We start from the raw sequence: 21,333 nt of genomic DNA on the forward strand, positions 1-21,333 counted from the left end.
GCCACTACTGGAAGATACAAGGTTTTCTGCTCTTTGCATCAAAAATCTCTTTGCATCTACCCTTTGCCTCACTCTCTGAGAAATGGATCTGCATACTCTTTCTCGCTTTCTTGCACATCAATTAGTTAAAGATCTTCACAGATCCATCTGATTGGCAGTTACATGCCTGGCTCCCACTTTAAAGGAAATGTGACAGGGAGAGTTCTGGATTCTACACTGGAGAAGACAGCTATGCTAAGGCAAATCTTTTCCATTCATATTAAGAATATTGATAAGATGCTGGATGGGCATAGCATCATGAATATCTTTTACAATGCATGTCTTACAATACTGAATTTCCTGTTTATCAGATTTCACAATATTGCTTTTACCATGAAGTTAATGATACACTTGTTACATTACAAGTAAACACTTAATTTTCTTTATGATTAATTTTCTTATTAACAATAGTAGCAAGTAAAATTTACCAATGCAATAGATTTTCTACCTGGAACCCAAGTGAGAACCATAAGACAACATTTAAGACAGCCACAAGTAATGTGAGGTATAACTGAAACATGTATTTACCTTATTTATTTATATATTGTCCATAAGTCATTATTTCCTTAGACCAGGAAAGCCTGGTCCTGTGATCTTCAATTTTTCGTAAAGAAAAACTATTATGAACCTTCATTTACAAAAAATTTACGAATATTTCAGTGAACACTCACCTAGATTCACCAATCTCGTTTCCTTTGAAGAACCAGCAAGTTGTTTTCCAGAATGTTCTTCATTATTGACTTAGATTCAATGTATTTGGAGGAAATGCCGCAGAGATGATGATGTTCTAATAATTTCTAAAATAAAGCACAAGAAATATAACAATAATAACATAATAGACTGTGAATATCTTGCTTCCCATCTTACATGTAGCCAGTGGGGTTATTTTTCAAAGATTTATTTATCTTTTTGGAAAGTCAGATATACAGAGAAGAGGATCTTCTGTCTGTTGATTCACTCCCCAAGAGATCGTATCGCTCAAAGCTGAGCCTATCAGAAGCCAGGATCCTGGAGCCTCTTCTTGGGTCTCCCATGTGGGTGCAGGGTCTCAACGCTTTGGGCTGTCCTTGACTGCTTTCCCAGGTTACAGATAGGGAACTGAATGAGAAGTGGGGCCACTGGGATTAGCATCAGTGACTATATAGGATTCTGGCACGTGCAGGGTGAGGAAGTTAGCCACTATGCTACTGTGCCAGGCCCTTAACCAATGTTTTGAGCATACATTGGTGCTTCTTTGCCGAGTCAGTCACAGTGACAATACACAAGGTGATTTTTTTTCATATTCTTTCCTCTAGATTGATAATTTATATTCTTTACATTCCTTCATACATTTTCTTTATGAATATTGGGTCAACACATTAGTTCATTTTCATTTTGATGTCTTAAATTATATTCAGTTTTGCCAAGGTTGGTGTAAAGCCCTGACCTTGAAATTACATTACAATTACAGGAGAGAACAATGAGGTTTCTGATCATTCTGACTGGAAGGAATTTGGATATTTCCCAATCTTGTTCAAGTTCCAGGAGTTGGGCAGGTTACAGTTCCCTGTAGATACTTCCCCCAGCAGTTACTTTTTGGGAGGATCTAGAGTTTCACTGTAAACATACATAGCTAAGGGGACCATTATCAAGGCCTAAACATTAAGGGATGAGTGAAGGAGATTTTCTGAATTGTATTTTTTCAGTTCAGCCAGTTCATACTTTGAGTCTGTATAAGAACCTTTCAGTAGTCAAAATAGAAAATGGCCAAGTCACAAAAAATTAATGAAAACAAGAATGAATTTGTAACTTTAAAAACACACAGAAATGCATGTTGTAATTTTTGTTTTGTTTCCAGTCAATGAATGTGGTTGTCTTTTATGTATCAAGTGAATTTTTTAGTTACTTGAGTCCTATAAAAACAATAACTTTTAAAACTGGTTCCTGCCCCTGTTTTTTCCTGCCTTATGGTTTGAAAATGGGTGTTTTATTTTTCTTCTCCTGCTCACATTTAGTCTGGAATTCTTTCTCCATTTCTTAGCCTGGTTTTTAATGCCAAGGAGCTCAAAAAAAGCCCTAAGCAAGAGGAGCTTATGAGGCAAATTGCGGCAGGGGTGCAGCTCTCATTTTACCAGGCAGACTTTGCTCAATTACTGGTTGGCACCAGAAACCATACTGGTACCCTGGTATGTGGCAGAGGGAAGTTGGTTATATGGGTAGATTAACTATTAGTACAGAGTTGTCATTAAGCTGTCATCCAGATTATGTGTATGTGCATGTGTCAGCGTGTACACAACTATGAGCTTTTGTGTATGCATGAGCCTGGTATTGGAGGCAGGAAAAGGGGAAGGAAAAGAGAGGGAGGGAGAAAAGTGTTAAGCCAATTTGAAACTTCTGCTAACCTGCTCACTTATGAATGTTGAAGGCTCCATACTTTAAGGCCATGATGTTTTTTGTCCCACCGCTCTAAGGATTCTGTTACTCCTTTACTTGCAAAAGCACACCTAGCTGATTGTTGACTTGTCCCCCCCTTCCAATATACAGTTTCCAAATCACTGAGAATAGTAACAAAATAATGAACAAAAGGAGAAATGGAGATCAATGTTGGTAAGAGATGTGTGAGCAGGGGTAGACCTCTTCTTCCTGTGAATTTGGTTCACATATGTGCACCACATATTTTTGTTTGAAACAGGATCTTTCCATGCAAAAACTGCAGAGAGCATGTGACCATATAAAGCAAAAGGCCATCTGATTTAGTTATTTTGAACAGTTTCTAGAAGACATGAGTTGGCATCATGATAAACAGTGATCTAGTTTCTCTCAATGTTTTTCTGTTTTGCTTTGCTATCTTAGCTGCAACTGAACTTACTCATCTATCTGAATGTGGTTTGTGAGTTCAAAACTTGAGATTTATAGAATCCAGTGAGCTGAAAACAATAGGGCAAACTGTACAAAGATCAGTTAGTTGCACGTTTGAGGTTTAGAATCAAAGTTTAGTTCAGTATGAATAATAATTATTACTTTTTTTTAAAGATTTATTTTATTTTTATTGAAAAGGCAGATATACAGAGAGGAGAGACAGAGAGGAAGATCTTCCGTCCAATGATTCACTCCCCAAGTGAGCACAATGGCCGATGCTATGCCGATCCAAAGCCAGGAGCCTCTTCCGGGTCTCCCACGTGGGTGCAGGGTCCCAAAGCTTTGGGCTGTCCTCGACTGCTTTCCCGGGGCCACAGGCAGGGAGCTGGAAGGGAAGCCGGGCTGCTGGGATAGAACGGGCGCCCATATGGGATCCCGGGCGTGCAATGTGAGGACCTTAACCACTGCGCCACCACGCCGGGCCCATAATTATTACTTTTACAAGCAATTAGTTATTTGCTCCTTCCAAGCTCTTGGTAATAAGATCAGAATACCCATTCTGTGTCTTGAATTTAGAAAATTCTGAACTGGGACGATAAATATCAGGAACAGGGTACAAACACACAGCTCCTCCTAAGAAGAAATCTCTTTGCACAAGGAGCACACACCTCTAACAGCCTTCCTCTTACTTCTCTCATTCCCTGGGATAGGGCAAGTAAGGGGCACTATTTTCCCTTTTCTTCTGAACTCAGCTAGGAAACCCTTTGCTGTCGTTCCCTGACATTCTTTTTCTTCCATCTATGCCCATCACTGCATTTTTGCATGCAAACATTGTGTCTGCAACACCACTCAGCCACTTCTCCAAATTTCATGTCTTATAATGGAACTGAGATCAAAGCACAATCTGATCTGGGTCTGCAAAGCATTTTCAGCCCCAGTGCAGTGCCTCAGTGGCTGAATCCTTGACTTGCACTCACTGGGATCCCATGTGGGTCCTGCTTCGTATCCCTACTACTCCACTTCCCATTCAGCTCCTTGCTTGTGGCCTTGGAAAGCAGTCAGGGATGGTCCAAAGCCTTTGAACTCTGCACCTACATGGGAGACCTGGAAGAGGTTCCTGGCTCCTGGCTCCTGGCTCCTGGTTCCTGGCTCTGGATCAGCTCAGCTCCAGGCATTGTAGCCACTTGGAGAGTGAAACAGCAGACAGAAAATCTTTATCTGTGTATTCCCTTCTCTCGGTAAATCTGCCTTTCTAATAAAAATAAATATTAAAAACAAAGACAAAACCCCCAAATGTTTTCAGCTCTGTAAACAAACTGTTACGAATTTTCTCAGTTTCCAGTTAAGTGTGTAGTATAGTTCCATGTGGATGCAAAATTTGCAAAACCAGGGAGGTTAAGAAAATAGATCATAGGGAAAAGGTTGGTTGCAACAACCATGCTTTTGTGGGCATCACTGATTATAATTGCTTTGTTATGCCATCAGTATAAGATTCCAGGATATCAGAAACCCTTTTTGCAGCCTCATGGAAGCCATACTCCTGGATGTAATGGTATGTGTCATTTGCATTCATAAGCCTGCATCTGATCCATTTACACTTGAACAATGGGAATGATTATTCTCTTTCTCCTCTTGCCCTGCTCCTCTTCTGCCTCTTTTTAGAGGTATTCCTCTTAACATCTGCTCCATCTGTATCATGCTTCACTGAGAAAGGAGCAAGAATAATGATGGTGGTGGTAGTGTTGATGATGGCAAAAGCTGCCTTTTATGTAACTTCCATATGTCAAAACCTGATATTTCACTTCAATCCTCAGTCAATTTTCAAAGGAGAGCATCACTATCTCCATTTTTCCAGTAAGGAAATTGAGAATGAGACACATTAAGGGCCTTCCATGAAAGCAAAGCTAGCAATGGTAGCATCTCTAATGGCCATGCCTCCGCTAAGTCATTATTTATTCATCTGTATAACATGTTTTATATTGATACTGATCACACATATTGAAGGCTGCTGAAACGTTATGCTTGATAGTAAGAAATATCTGCCAGGATATTCAGCAAAGCACCTTACAGGTAAGATGCGTAATATCTTGCTTGGCAGGACATTCTGGATGCCTTTGATAAGGATGTATAGATTTCTTCTTTTAGCGTACCTTACTTCTCAATTCACAGTGGAGCTTAGAGACAGTTGGAGATGAGGAATTGTGATTTCACAATTATCTTTTGACTTTTGGTAATATATTAGTCTTATAGGACATGCTGGGCTCAAGTAGCCATATACCAAGTTTATACTCAAGATTTAAAAAGTTTACAAAAGTTCATTTAAACTTTTACCCAGATTTAGGGCCCGGCGGCATGGCCTAGCAACTAAAGTCCTTGCCTTAAATGCACCAGGATCCCAAATGGGCACCGGTTCTAATCCCGGCAACCCCGCTTCCCTTCCAGCTCCCTGTTTGTGGCCTGGGAAAGCAATCGAGGATGGCCCAAAGCTTTGGGACCCTGCACCTGTGTGGGATACCCTGGAAGAAGTTCCTGGATCCTGGCTTCGGATCGGCATAGCACCGGCCGTTGCGCTCACTTGGGGAGTGAATCATCAGACGGAAGATCTTCCTCTCTATCTCTCCTGCTCTCTGTTTATCTAACATTCCAAAAAATAAATAAATCTTAAAAAAAACCTTTTACCCAGATTTAAAGCTAAGAATTATCACCCTTTTACAAATTAAAAAGGTAATTTGTTCAAGAGGTAGTAAGTTGTATCTCAGAAGTGTATATTACCTGATTGTGAAAATCTAGCATAATTCAGGTGGCTTATATGTTTTAGTTTGCCTGTGTACCAGTGCAATTTTAATTCTCAATAACAAATTATTGAGGTCAGCCTACCCAAAAGAGTAGGATTAAATGCAGAACTGCACGCATCACTAGTGAAGTTTTATAAAATGGCAAATAACATATTAGGTTGCCAGGGACTCTCCATTTTGGCTTTGTTGCATTAAAAGTTATTTGTTAAATAAGGCAGATATATCAGGTATTAATTTTTTTCACTCTCTACCTGCACAATGAAAGCCCCTTTATGTCCAGCACAGTGTTTGGTCGCCAGCACGTTGGAATAAGCTCAGGTTCCCTTAGTTTCAGCCAGGGCCATTGGAACCTCAACTCTTATGGGTCGTAGCTGGAGATGTATTTTCCACAGACAGAGCCTTTGTGCAGTCAGTAGTAAGGACGAGCAGCATAGGAACAAGCATGCTCAAAGGTATAACAGTGTAGTATCTTACAGCCTTAGAATGGCCCTGAGATCACAGGGAGAGAAATTTGTCTAAGAGGCTCACGGATTAAGAGATGGTTCATGTAGAGTGTGAAGGGTCTGCAGAATGGAAAAAGTATTAGTGGCTGCATGTTCTGTCTTGAAAACTTGCATGTGTTTGTGTTTATCTTGATTTGATAATATCTGTGCTATTTAAGAACTATTGCATTATTGAGAAGGTAAAGTCTGGTCTCCAAGTCCTACATTTGTCTGAGATCTACTGGAGCCTCTTTCTGTGTGTAGTCCCTGAGGAATCACAGTATGAGTCTATTCAGATTTATTGGATAAAGGGCTTAATATGAAAATTAAAATTAGACCTTTTAACTTCTTGGTTTTTGGGATAAAGCCTCTTATTTCACTTTTTTTTCTCTGATGAGAAAAATGAAAGCACTTCATTTTTCAGAAAAATAAATAGGGTTACAGCAAGGTCAGGTGTTCATGTGAGGATGTGTCTGAGTGAGCACATGCCCTGGATTAACCATGGACATTGCTAATCATTCATCTAATGGCCTGTAAAAATTCAGGCATGGTGAAAAAAAGGGTTTTCTTTCTTACCTTTTTTTCCAATTCATGAGAGTATTTTTAGAATAGAGTATTATTAGACCTATTTTTTGGTTATTTATTGCAGTAAATGTTTATTTTCCTTTGAAATATACTCAATCATACCCTAATCTCTTTTCTGTAATTTTTCCATGGAAAGAGACTAACATTTTAGTTGATGCAATTTCAAGATGCTGGGAGCCCGGGCTCCTTTGTGAGGTGCTGGGATGAAGGAGGCCGAGCCAGGGATCTGTTCCTCTGTGGTGCATGTTGCCACAGTGGGGATTCACTGAATTCTTTGCTGAAACTCCAAGTAACTCAAATTTTTTCCTTTAACTTTTGTTTTTTTTTTTCTGTACGAACATAGTTTAGTCTCTCCCAGGATCCTAAGAGGCCAACTCTTAAGTTTCTGCAGGCTAAAACCCTTTCCGACCCCTGATCTTAACACTCATTCTTCAATCTCTCATTCCTTGTCAATTATCTTCATTTTCTTTGAGAAACATAAATAAGCAAACAAAAATTATTTAAATTCTACGTTCCCCAGAGATGCTTTACTCCCCAGATTAGCGTCCTTTACTGGCCATTGGAGTAATGAGATGTTGCAGGAAGCAACTTTAACTGGGTTTCAACTACAGCTGCAGTAGGGGTATATGAAGGAAGGGGGTGAGCAATGGGGTCTTGGGGGCTCCAGTCCTGTGGCAGCAGTTACTCAGTGCAGGTGGCCCCTGGAACCATTCTTTAGATCCGGAGTCTGGTCTTTTCATGCATAAAATAATATCCATAAGATAATAATATATTAGTAAAGGTATTTCAAGCAGAGGTAGGAAAAATCCCTTAGAAATTAGTTCCTCTGTCTGGTACACTAGCAAATATAGAAAGTGCTTCTAAACAGACTTTCAATGGCACAGCTCCTATCCATTTTTCTTTCCAGTGATCTTTGATAGTCTCATTCTGAATGGAGAATGAGATGATTCCTTTTTAGATGCAGAGAGATGGATCACAGTAAGTAAAAGTAATATTCAGCAAGACAGATAAAGACAGGAGCAGGTTGGAGATCAAGATGCTGATACTCTCAAGAAATTGCATTCACTGACAAGTCACTTGACATGGGAACACACACACACACACACACACACACACACACACACACACACACGGTGAAGGGGAAGAGGTTGGGGTTTAAAATCAAAAGAAAAAAGATGGGTTATTAAGAAATTCTTTTTGTTCCCCATCTAATCAACCCAGATTGGCTTCCCAAAGGAGAAAGACTAATCAAGAATGTCCAAGCTTTTTTTAAATGATGAAGATCCTTAAGTAAACAAACAAAGCTAACAAAAGACTGTAGACTTGAGAGTAGTTAAGGCAGACAGCAAAACAGAGGGAGGGCCATTAGCTGACCATACTTAAATTTGTGAAAAATTGTTACTACTTTTCTGTGTGTGTGCCTATCTTGTTTATATCAAGGGATGGGATAGTGCATCACTCTCCTTTATGTTCTAACAGAAGCTCAGTAAATGATGATCTAAATCCAACCTTCCATAGGTGAGGATGTGAAGTATAAACCCTGTATTGACTCTTAAGTGGCGGTCCTGGCTGTGAATTCAGGATTATTATTTATGAGCTTCATCTTCCTTTGCCCAACCATTGGGTCCGTGATAGTATTCCAAACTGCTGTGCCACCTGCAAATAATGATGCTTGCTTTTGGTTTTTTGGAGGAAGACTGCAGTGAACAGTTAAATTGACTTTTAAATTTAGCAGCATTGGGCAAGAATAGAAATGTTCTAATCCTGTCTCCTCCTACGGAATGTGAATTGTGGTCAAAAGTAATATGTTTTTGCCTGCTGTGATTTAGATCAAATTTCATCAGCCAGACAGGGTGGAGGGAGCCAGGCTGCAGCAGCTTCCCTGCCTGGTAAACAGCGTCACACCTCCTTTGGACAGCCCAGGGCACCATGTGTGCCCTGGCATGGAGACACCTCAGCAGGGCTTGTCTGTCTTCCCTGCTTTGTGTCTCTGCCCAGTGTTCATGCAGAGTTTGGCTTCCTATTCTTAGAGCTGGACAAAGTTAGGCAATGTTGTGCAGGTATGAGGGGAGCACACACGTGTGTCTAGAAGAGGCTGCCCCCAAAACACACACCCAGGCACTGGTTTTGACTCAGCTTTAAGTCTTCCCTTTACACAAGAAAATAAAATCACTACACCTCTAAAATTTCCACTGCAGAAAGCTGATTGACCCAGTAGGGGAATGCTGCCTGGTTGGTAATTGTATCTCTGCAAAGCAGACAGGCAACATGTCAGGATAACATGTCTAGGGAGAAAAGGAGAAGAGCCTTTCTTTCCTAGGCCTCTAAGCAGCATTACCCAGTTGCCAGCTGAATTTTATCAGTATCTTTTCTTGCCACCCACATGCTCACTATCTGTTTTGTCACAAATCAGTCCTTTCTCAAACTGTTCTTGAAAAAACTTTGTTATATGTACTTATTGTCACCCATCTGAATTTAATCTTCCAGGGCACTGCCCTCCATTTTCACTTCCCTCTTTACCCTAAGGAGGCTAACCATTTAACGATACGATAAATGGGCAATTGCATGCCTTTGGAGAATGTAGGTTAGAATTTATGCCTCACAAATCATGTTTCAGAAAGCAAAGTTTTATCAAGAGCACAAATAAAGCTGAACAGATGACTGTCGGTTTTGCTGATTCAAGTTATACGTCTTGGAATAAAAAGTGCACACAGATAAAAGTTCTTCACAAATTTCCTTTTATGTATTTATATGTATCTATCTTATGTATTTATATGTATCTGTATTAAGGAAGAAGCAACCTCTATTTTCCAAAAGTATGATGTTGTCCCTATAGAAATGTTAAAAGCATTACCATGTTCAGTTCAAATTTGTAATTAAAACCAAAGATCCCCTGCAGCCCACTGAGGGTTTCTCGAGGACCCCGTCAGTAGCAATAGAAACACTAAGTTAGAAACAATCTGTCTGGAGATCTTCTCCTCGTCACTGTGAAATTAAACACTTGCAAGAGCATTCCTCAGGTATCCTGATTGCTTTTGCGCATAGGGAAGTGAGGCATGAGCATTGGATAAAGTCTGAAAAGTAGGAGTGATGTCATGTTAGTTTCACTGCTTACATCCACTTCTGGAACCTTCTGATTATTATCAGATTCATCTCATTCTTCATTAACTTACTTCAGTTGGTAAGATTTCTCAGTTCACTGTTCAGCTTTTAAAAAATCTGGGAGGTTTATTTATTTATTTTTTTTATATTTTGCAAAAAAAGCATGATGCTCTATTAGTAAACTAGAAAAGTTGACATTTGATATCTGCCATCAAATCTGTTCCCACAGTTCAATTAAAAATTTATACTTTCTTTAATCAAAATTTTCCTAAAATTGCAGCTTTCAAAAAGCTATTTCAGGACAAAACAGAATATTTTGCTGATAGTGCAAACCAAATAAGTGACACTTATACTGGTGGGAAAGTTACACATTCCTTTGCACAGGCTTTCTGAATGTGAGCATTCCACATAGTCCATGGGGCTCACAAATGTATGTGTGTGAAGATTTGCATGGATTTTCATTTCTTGCCTCTTTCTTTCTCTTTTTAAATTAGGGTTCAAGGAAAAGTTCTGACATCCAAACAGGATTTTACTTTCTCTCTATGTAAAAGCAAATGACCAAAAACATTTCCATGGTTTGGATCACAGGTAGCAGTTACCCTTGGATTCAATTCCAGAAGCCCCAGAAACTTTCAACTACAGAGCTGACCATGCAATTGACAATTTTCCCATTTTTTTTCTCTAACTAACAGATACATTCTTAGTGTCCCTATCATTAGAGTCACTTATTTACTTTTCTGTGAAGTCCAGAGTTCACAACACTCAGGTGATACCTGGAATGACAGTGTCTGAGGCCACTAATATCATCCTGGTTTGCAAAATTAGTATTAGCTGCCTCATCATTTGAACAGACATACAGAATATATATTAGAAGGTCTCCACGAATATGTGTATATATGTGTGTGACCTTGTGTACCATGGGTATCCAGTATCTGAGTGCTGGTTTGAGTTTCAGCTACTCTGTGTCTGACCCAGTTTCCTGTCTATGTACCTGAGGAAGCAGTAGAAGCTGGCCGAGGTGCCTGGCCCCATGCACCCAGATTTTGTTTGATTCCCTGATCTCAACCTGACAGAGATCTGGCTGTGTGGCTGTTTAGGGAACGAACTAGTAGATGGATGACCTTCCTCTGTCACTCTGCCTTTCAAATAATTAACTCAAAAAAGAACAACATAGAGGAACAGTAATATTAATGCACCATCATTCTGTTGGCTGCCCTACCTGCTACCAAAGCTGGGATTCTCCCTCACCCCTATGTCCCCACCAACTTGTCAGCCAATGGCCTTTAGCTTCAGAACATCCATGACTATGCTATGATTCATTGACCCTGCAAAGGCTATGCTGGCCACTTCACCCTTTTCCCATAAAAAAACAAGCTAACTTTGCTCTAAACATTGCTGTCAAAATTAAAGACTTTAAAACAAATTTAAAACCAATACTTCAGCTGAACAATTAAGGGGCGGGGAGATTGTTAGGAGACACATTGGCAAAGAAAGTGTTTCTGAACAGAGGATAGAGCACTTATTTTAATGAGACCTTAGTAATCCTCGGGGAATTTATTAGGACACTTTGTTATGATTGAATTTTAGGGAGTTATATTTTGAGCAGGTTTTTCAAATAGGAAACTAATGAACAAGAAAATAAAATACACTTCAGTTTTTGGAACTTACACATCTTTTTACAGCTACAGGCAAAGAATTATTTAGAATAATATGCATCAGGATTTGGGGAAAAGTTTGTCTTTTATGTGTCTTGCGAAAAATGGGACTAGGAGTCTGGCTCACTTTCGTTAAAAGTTTTATGTGTATCAAGTTTTCGCTTTGTGTTGAACATCAGACCTGACCTATATTCTCTCAAGAGCAAAGACTAAAGAGAGATGTCAGCATTAATGGAGTCAGAACAGGTGTGGGGAGGAGCGTTAGAGTGGATTCATCTAAAAATAACTAATTGGGTCCAGCACAGTAGCCTAGTTGTTAAAGAACTCACATTGCACGTGCCAGACTCCCATATGGACAGCAGTTCTAATCCCACCGGCCCTGCTTCCCATCCAGCTCCCTGCTTGTGGCCTGGGAAAGCAGCAGAGGATGGCCCAAAGCCTTGGGCCCCTGTGCCTGCATGAGAGACCCAGAAGAGGCTCTGGGCTTCTGACTTCAGATCAGCACAGCTCTGGCTGTTGCAGCCACCTGGGGAGTGAATCAATGGACAGAAGATCTTCTTGTCTGTCTCTGCTCTCTGTATATGTGACTTTCGAATAAAAATAATAAGATAAATCTTTAAAAAATAACCTGAATTATCAACTTTCCAAAAATAGTAATTTATCCAATTTACTTTAAAAAAAATTTTTAATTAGTTTTACTTTACTTTTGCTAATTAACATTGTGTCAGTGTTTTACTTCATGTTTTTTCTAGCTGTAGGTGAATATTGAGGCTATAGAAAGAAAAAATTGAAGAGAACATGAAGCCTTAATTGGTATGTTTCAACTGAATAAGTTACATTAATATTTTCTTTATTAGTTTGTTCATATCTCAAGAAGAATATATTTGTAAGAACTTTAATGTCCCCAAACAGGAATTCTAGACTATATTCTTGGTAAATATATCATATACATATTTCTAAGAGACTTATTCACCTGAAAAGCAGTTACAAAAAGAGAAAAAGAAAAGCCTTCCATTGACCAGTCCACGCCTCACATGCGAAGGCTTTAGCTGAGCCAGTCTGAAGTCAGGAGCCTCCTTTTGGTCTCCCATGGACGTGCAGGGACCCAAGGACTTGGGCCAACCTTCACTCTTTTTCCAGGCATGCCAGCAGGGAGACGGATCAGAAGCAAAACAGCCAGGACCCAAACCAGCACCCATGTGGAATGCTAGCTCTGCAGGTGGCAGCCCCACCACACTGTGATAGTGCTTGACCCAGTGGATATATTCTGATCTGTCAAATAAATATAGATCCAAGAGTACCATGAGCCAAATTAAGTCAGTCAACCTGGCTAACAGTAGACAGCTGCTGAGCTAAAAGGACATAGATCTGGAGTTGACGGTTTAAGACTGATAGTAATAGCAGTAGCCACAGTGCCAGTACCTCCAGTCCTGCTTCCCAAATGGTGAGGTACACAGGTCCTAATGACACCTTTATTGCAGTACAAAAGAAAATCCTAAGCATAGGGAACTCAGAGCTTTCAAAATGGGCTTGGTTTTTGCGGCAAACTCAAACACTAACCATTCATTAACCATTCTTGAAAAGAAAATCAAATTGTTTCTACTCTCAAAATATCCAGGACCCCAGGGTATCCATGAAGAACTTGTTCCATCAAAGGTACTCCTTTATTATTTCCAATTCTAGAAATTAGCATCACTCATAAACTGGCTACCCTGTGTTTATGACAGCCCAATTAAGAATCCTATACAACAAAGTGTGGCAATAGGGCTCTTCTCAAGTGGTCCCTTCAACTCTGTCTTGAAAGCAAAGTCATAAAAAGTTTATGTTTGAATGTTTTGCAAATACTAAGCATATGACCAGAGATTGCTTTTGAATTAAATCACAGTGCAAGATTTCCTACAGTTAATTTTGGGATCTGTTGTTTCATGGCTGCTAACTAGACTCCTTTTATTCTTTTTTCTGGCAGAGTTAACAAAAAAATATTTCAGGGTGCAGAAAAATATTTTTAAGCAGCATAAACTGTTTTTCTCAGATGACTTAATGCTTTAGTGTAAACAGTGACACTGAATATTGAGTTGGTGAGGATACCCTAACTTCATCTTCTAGTTGACCTCCCTTTCTTCTTTTGCGTTTCTGTTCCATGGTAACTGGAGTAGAAAATCAAATTCCTGGTAATTTATACTGTTCACTCATTGTCATAATGATTTCAGATTAATATTCTGAAATTCTGCAAGTTCTCAAGCTCATTAGAAATCAGCGAGAGCACTCATGGTGGCACTGGCAACATCACCAGAGGAGATGCTATGAGGAGTAGGGATGCTAAGCACCACCCAAGCCACTCTATACCGTGTGGTCTGAAGCTGCCAAGAATGATGTACTCCCTGGGCAAAGAGGTTCTACTTCTGTTCCTGGTGACCAGACTATAGGCTTTTTCATCTGATTCACGTCTGTTTTTGAGCCTAACACAGTGTCTGACATTTAGAAAACATTTAATCATTTATATGTTTGATCAAAATAAACATATATGCAGACTTCTTGTAATAAATTGGTGGTCAACTCATCAAGGTCATGTGCTTACTCACTAAACTTCCCAGGAACAAATCCACTCAGGTTACAACTCACAAACCTTCAAAATAACCAGGCTCACATTGTTGCTCATCCATTGAAAGGAAAACTTTGACTAGAAAAAGGGTTTTTGTAGAGGCAGATCCATCTTACCTTCACTAAGTCCTTCTCTCATGTGTGTGTGGATGTGTGTACGTTGCATGTGCAGGATAGGGAGATATTTGAGGAAGTGCTCAGGGTGACCTATTCTGACTCCAGAGACAGCTGCTTTCTCCATTAGCGGCTGGTAGCAGACGTCTCCATATCCCTGTGCTGTGGAAGGGTGAATGGTTGGAATGTCCAGCTCAAACTTAGTCTGAGAAAATAAACTTCCATCCAAGGACAGATGTGAGGTTACCAGTCCTTAACTGCCCTGAAAACATCCCTTCACCCTGTGTTTATCCTTGGGCTTGCAAATGGAGAGCCACGTATACCCCAAACTGACTTGTTGTGGGCATATTTTCTCCCACTTCCCTGGTGAGCCTGTGTCTACCCAGAGAGAGAAGGCTACAAGTGAATTTAGGATCCTTCTGTGGAACCTGAATTCACAAAAGTATGACTTTTGAATGTATTATGGGTAATGAAAGATTTCTCAGAGCCATTAAGAAGGAATTATAATTACAAAAGGGGTTAAGGCTAACATAAAACCCACAGAAATGGATTAGAAATGAAGATCTCAGTATGAGCTGATATATTTAGAAATCAGAAAACTATAGAAATAGAAATATGTACCATTTGTTTTTAGAGATGTCTGCTGACAGAGACAAGCAGAAAAAATGAGAAGCATAGCTAAGGCTCATATTTTTGGTTCTAAATATCATTCCTTGCTACCAAAAACTCGGGGTCCTTGGAGAGATGTTTAATTATATGCTTCTGACATAGGAAATACAACATAGTCCTGGAATGCTGTACTTCTTCAGAAAAGACTGAAAGAATGACAGGACCACATCAGAAGGAACCAGGAACCAGCTTGCAGGGTTTCCTGACAGCCATACCTGGGGCAGTTCCTTTGTTGATCAAGTGGAGCAGGGAGAGAGCACAGCAAAGGACTATTAATCTAAAGTGGCAAAATGTCAACATGGGGAATCTCATTGAATGGAGTCCAGAAAGTTTTGGTTATACTTCATTCAGGTTTTTCTGTAAGTGTAAAATTATTTCAAAATAAAAAGTAAACACATGAAGATGGAAGAAAAGATAAGTGAAGCAGGAAGAGGAAGATAAATCATCTATTGATGATTATTGAAACTAGATTGTAGATGTCTGGGAAGTCACTTTACTGCAGTCTACATTCTATGTGATGAGTTCTGTCCATAATAAAGAGGGAAAATAAGAACACCCATGCAATTTCAGTCAAAGGGAGTTGTCACAGGAAACAACCAATCAAGGTTAGCATTTCAGGTGGTCTAGGAATTCAATGGAGCAGCTAAGTGCGGTGTGCGGAGTTAGGTTTATTGAGCACACTACCGAGGAGTGGAGACAGGACTGCCAGAGACTGCAACATGGCCTATGACCCCCAGGGGCATACCTATAACAGCAGTCTCTTCATACTTAGGGTTTTCTTGCAGCCCATTGGATCTTTCTCGCTAGGTAATTCACATTTCTAGGTAGATCTAGGACATTTCCTCTTCTGTTGATAGGATACCTGGTAGGGAGTAAAGTCTCTAAGTGACTACCCTCAGAGCTCTTCTGTTTCCAACCTCATACTATCTGCCTCATGGTAGTATCTGTGATAGCAAGTCTAGGGCCTTGTGAAAGATACATGAACATCATATCAACCTGTTTTTTTTTGTTTCCGAAGAGAGTGGAGACTGTGGTTTTGAGTTTTCTGATCCATGGGTGCCCACTCTGCCATGATCAACCAAGAGTCACCCCTTCCCCACCATCTTGTAGCTCACTGATCTTTCACTGGATTTCCATGCCAAGGCAGAAACTTTGAACTTTCACTTCCAAGTTTCCAAGGTTCTTTGTAATTAGATTCTGACTTACTTTTGCAACTGTCGTCCAAAATTCTGACATGAATACACAAGTATTCTTTATTAAATGTTGTTTTCTTTGTCCTGTGCCAAAGGCTCTTTAGATATTCTCAGCTCCATATTCAGCAGGTCTGAAAGAATACTCATAATCCTCTATTTAAAAACAGATCTTTGTCAGCCCTCATTGTTACTGATAGGGAAGAACTACTTCAAATGGTTGAGCTATAGGCTCAGTCCCCTTCCAAACTGGCTGCTTCTTTCATGGAATTATAGTGTAGAGCTTTGCAGCTGCCAGAATTCCAGGTAGAGAAATGGTAGGATTAGGTTGAATTCCTCGGCATTTGTTTTTTCAGGATGTGAGGGAATCTGAAGGGAAACAAAACTGAAGGAAATTTTACCAACTTTAAACACTACATTATTCCTTTGATCCTATATATGTATCAGTCTTTACTAACATTTCCCTTGTGTTCCAAACTCTGAAGGCTCTTAGACATATTCATACACTGCTCAGACTGGACATTGTCAGCATGTAAATTTGGGGGCAGAACCCCCTTTTTGCTATATGTCTGATATCCTGCATGAAATACAGTCTCCTTATCCTTGGCAGTAACTTGAATGAGGTAGAAGCCTGACAGGCACCAAGAAGCTTCTCTGATGATTTTCCTGTCTCAGTGGAAATATATGTAGAAGAGTTCACACACTTACTGACTAATCTATAGAACTCAGATCGTTTATTCACAAATGCAGGAACACCTGAAGACCTTAAACTTAATTAAGTCAAAGGGAAAACATAGAACACTGTTTAGAAACTGATTCATTGATCTCTTTCTATATATATTGTTTCTTTTCCGTATTTTTAATAACTTCCAAATGTCTGAACATCATCTTAATTTCAGGGAGTCAGTATTTTCTTTCTGTGCTAATTCCAAGAACCGTTAAATTTCCATTGCATTTGGAACACTTTCCAAGTATGTGATTTTGTCAGCCAAGTTTTAATAACCCTACACTCCTCCACCTCTCATTCCACGAAATGCTGTGTGAGAACTTACTCTCCTGCCAGAGTCAATCTCTTCATACACTTCACCTACCACCCATGGTACAATCATCTTTTAAAGGCTTCCTGGAAGTCGTTTAAACTCTAATAATTTTTTAAAATTTTAGATCCTTTGAGAAAATGTATCATATCATAAGTGACCTTTCTTGGTTCATTCCAGCCTCTGATGCCATATAATCTTAACGTGAAATAGTAGTAGTAACAAGTAGCACCCATAGCTGCTTAGCAAGTGCTGCACCCCATTCATTATGCTCTGCTTGAATGAATGCGTTGGAGTCTGTTTACTTTTTTTTTTTTTTTTTGGTTAACTGGCCTCTGAGATAAACCTCTTCAGAAATATTTTGGGCAATTCAACAAAACTCACTTGCCAGTCACCAGAAGCTTGAATCAGAGTATAATAAGCCAAGTCTCTGGTTTGGTTCGGCAGTCATAGATGATTTAAAAAAAGAAAAGTAAAATTAAAGAAAAGCTATTTCTGTCATGAAAACAATCTTTTCTAAAGTCCCGAAGAGAAAAAACAATTTTGACACTCCCAACATATTTTGGTGGTTGGAAAGTAAAAAATGGCTCTTTAAAGAGGGAGCAAAATGCATCTTGTAGCCATGTTGCCAGCAGCTTCCAATGGAAAGAATGACAAGCCAACCCGGGTGCAGAGCTAGCATTTCATTTCAAAACCTTTTTCACTTCTGTGGTTTCAAAACAGCTCTAGCAAAAGCATGCTCAGAACCTGGCCCAATGCTAAATAAATACTGCACATTTTGTGGTTTCAGATCTAGGGCCCAGGAAACACAAGATGAAGGGATGGTGCAAGTCTTACGGGCTGAAAGCAGGGGATGCTTCACCTCAGGGCAAGCCAGGCCGAAGCTTGACAGGTCCATCATTAAGAAACATGACCAAGAGAATGCAGAATCGAGAAGGATACACGATTGCTGAATGGAGAGGCATTGCACTTGCCTCCAAAGAAACAGAACAAATGGAAGACTTTGCTTCCAGCAGACTGAAGAGGGAAAATGTTAACTCAAGAAATGCCAGGGAGCCCCCACAGAGCCTGTAGACCCAGAAACTCAGGAGAAAGGAAGAGGGGGTTAGCAAACCATGCTGCAGGTCCCACTGGGTTCCCAGCTGGGGGAACCTTTCTTGTCAGGAAAAGCTAATAGAAAATGCAAGTCCCTCATCGCTGCAGACCAAAGCCTAACTACAGGAGAACTCCACTCATAAAGATGACTGGGGCTTAGATGGTGCTTTGCTCTTAAAAAGGTATTCCTCATCCACACCCTGCCCTTCACCCTCAAAGGCCCAGACCCTAGCTGCTGTGCTACAGTAGCTGTAGACTCCATGCTATCTTAGGAGACAATGAACAGACCTGTTTGCTACCAGAAGTCTTCCAGAGCCAGAGGCACGGAACTTCACAGAGTACAGAGCAAGCCCCTCTCTCCATCAGCTTCAGGGTTGCCCGGTCTAAGCCCCAGAACCATACTTGCTATCCCATGTGAGCAAGCTCTCCTCCAGTTCTTGGGACTTAGGGCCAGCAGCAGCCAAAACACATGCCCAGAGTACCAAAGTTGAGCAAGTTCTCATTGCATCTCTTAGGTTTTTACTCCAGCTGTGCAGTATCCTGTACTGAGTACCACTCTTGCACATCCTATGACAACCTGGGGTCATACCTTCTGGGTCCTACAGCTCTGACTGTTGATTCTGTGGTGCCAGAGAAATCATACTCACTGCTGGGAACTGGAGGGCCCTCCTTCCATTCTCTGCTTCAGCCTGGAGGCTGCCAGGCCACAATGCCCAGCATCACCTGCATTCACCTTGTGAGACCTGGGCAAAACACCATCATGTCCTGAAGCTCTGGAACCGGGACTGTCAGTTATATACTTCCTAAGGACACCTGCACTCCTCTATGAGACCTGAAGGCAAGGATGTCAGTGCTTCTCTGGGCAAAGTTCTGTCTGCATCCCACTGATCCACAGCTGCACCTGCCAGCGTTCCATCTACAGAATAACCCGTGATCAGCCTAGGGAGATGGGTAGGGTAGCTTCTGAGTCCTGCAGCTCTAGGACTGGGGATTTTGGAACTATGTTCCATAGAGTCACTACATTCACCCTCTGGGGCCAAGTGGGCTCTATCTGCATCCATGCACTTCAGGCTGATACTGCAAGCCCACCAGCCCAAGCCAAATCAGAAATCTTCACATCCTGCAGCTCTGAGATGGACTGGTGGTTCTTTGAGTGCTAGGGACACCTACACTTCCACATGGGATTTGGGGGAGGACTGTTTCCCTTCCTCTGCCCCAGGCCTGTGCCTGCTGGTGTACAATCCCCAGTAAGAGGTAATAAGCATGTAGGACCTAGGTGAAATGTCCTGAGTCCTGAAGCTCTGGGACTGTGACTATTGGAACTATATTACACAGTTACCTGAGAAGGATAGTTAATGTGATCAGCGACAGTACCATCCATGTCCACCCAGCAGGACCTGTAGCAAGTCCCATTCACATCATACAGTTCCAGGGCCACAGATGCTGGTGCCATAAACCCCAGCATCACTCAGGCTTGCCTGGATGGACAAGGTGACAGTCCATTCTATTTCCTGCATCACCAGGAATATGACTACTGCTGTCACAAACTTCAGCCTCATTGATACCCAACTCTGACCCAAAGACACACTCCGACAGAAGCCTATCAAAATAGACACAGGATACAAAAGCAAAACAAGACACATGGGATTATATAAAATTCAGAAGCTTTTCCATATAAAGAAAATAGAAAATGCAAGAAAATGAGTACAAGCAACTTGTCCAATGAGGAGTTAACATTCAGATGAGAGCAACTACTCACAAAACTCAACCACAGCAAAACCACCACTGATTCAGTTAATAAATTGGCAAAGCAATTGTAGCGGCAGTTTCAAAACAATAAATACAAACCCAATAAATATGGAAAAATGCTTGGTATCAACTATGAGGGGAATGCAAGCCAAAATTCAAAAGACAGGTAAAATCATCAAGAAGTAGTTCTCCCTAGACCCCTGGAAGTAAAGGAGGCATCATGTTGGGCACTTTCTAGAATTGAGAGCATTGGCACTATGGGGAGATTTTAAATATTTTGGTTTCTCCAGGAATCATTATGCAGAAGGAGGTAGCAGTGGCCAGGAGTACTTTCTACTGTTAGGGCAGCCACTGTTAGCAGAACCAGAGGCCTCTCTTGGCTTGAGTCTGATACCGATGGCTTGTGAAACTTTGCTAGCTTAGCCAGCACCTCCCTCAGCTGGCTGTGGAACTCATGGTCTTTGTTGCAGTGTGCTCTAAGGCACTAGCAAGATGGCTTTCCTGTGCCAGTGCCTGTGTGGCTCGCCCAAACACAAGGACCTAGGAAGACCCCTCCCCAGCTCATCCAGTACGCTTTGTCTCTCCATTTTCCTTTCTGCACAAGGGGGCATGTTACACCCTTTTCTAGATTATCTAAAATATTCCTTAACCTCAGCTTTCATTTTTTTATAATTTATTTATTTATTTTATGAATTGATTGCATTAGACGACAACCCAAGCAAATGGGAAGCTTTCATTTTTTTTTAAAATCATTTCTTACTGCTGGGTCAGATAGATTAATCTCTCTTCTTCCTGGCCACCCACATTCCCACAATCTTCAGAGGCTCCCCGCCAAGATAAAGTCTAACTTATTAACCATTTATAAACATCTCCAAATCTCTCTATGTATATTTTAAAACAATTATCTTCCCTTCTTTGTTTCAGACACAGTGGTGAACCTGTTGCTCCTAGGTAACTAATGTTCTCCCTGCCTCTGCTAGTGAGGATGAAAATGCACATACAAAATCACTTGCCCCACATTGGCCACAGCTAGAGGTGTGGTGCATCAAGCGAAGGTGAGGCTCAGTCAGCCTACCAGACTTTCATATTGTACTTTCTTTATATACCAATAGCAGGGGTCTCCCATCTCTGTTCTGGCAAGACACTGTAGCTTATTAAACAGCTCTGCTTCCTGTTTGTCATTATAACTGTTCTGAAGAGACAATTTGGATATTTCTAAAACTTCTTACAGGCCACATCACCTTATCAACTTAAAAATTAGCTTGCTAAAGATTTATTGGATTTTGAATCCTACCGTGTTTGTGCCTTGGCAGGGCCAGATCAAAAGATGTCATGGGCCTTATACAGCCTGCAGGCTGGATGTTCCTTACCCCTGAAAAGCA

General features: G+C 40.7%; 1 long non-coding RNA gene across 2 annotated transcripts in view; it reads right to left on the reverse strand.

Moving 5' to 3' along the window:
- The window catches only part of LOC121148680, a 291,103-nt gene that overhangs the window by 82,725 nt on the left and 187,045 nt on the right, over positions 1-21,333 (reverse strand). For both annotated transcript variants that reach the window (XR_005882580.1, XR_005882581.1), the window contains exon 4: positions 711-836. This is a non-coding gene — a long non-coding RNA (uncharacterized LOC121148680). The remainder of the gene's footprint in view (positions 1-710; positions 837-21,333) is intronic.

The sequence above is a fragment of the Ochotona curzoniae genome, unplaced genomic scaffold (assembly GCF_017591425.1).
Source record: "Ochotona curzoniae isolate NIBS_2020 unplaced genomic scaffold, NIBS_Ocur_1.0 scaffold_4701, whole genome shotgun sequence".
Taxonomy (NCBI): Eukaryota; Metazoa; Chordata; class Mammalia; order Lagomorpha; family Ochotonidae; genus Ochotona; species Ochotona curzoniae.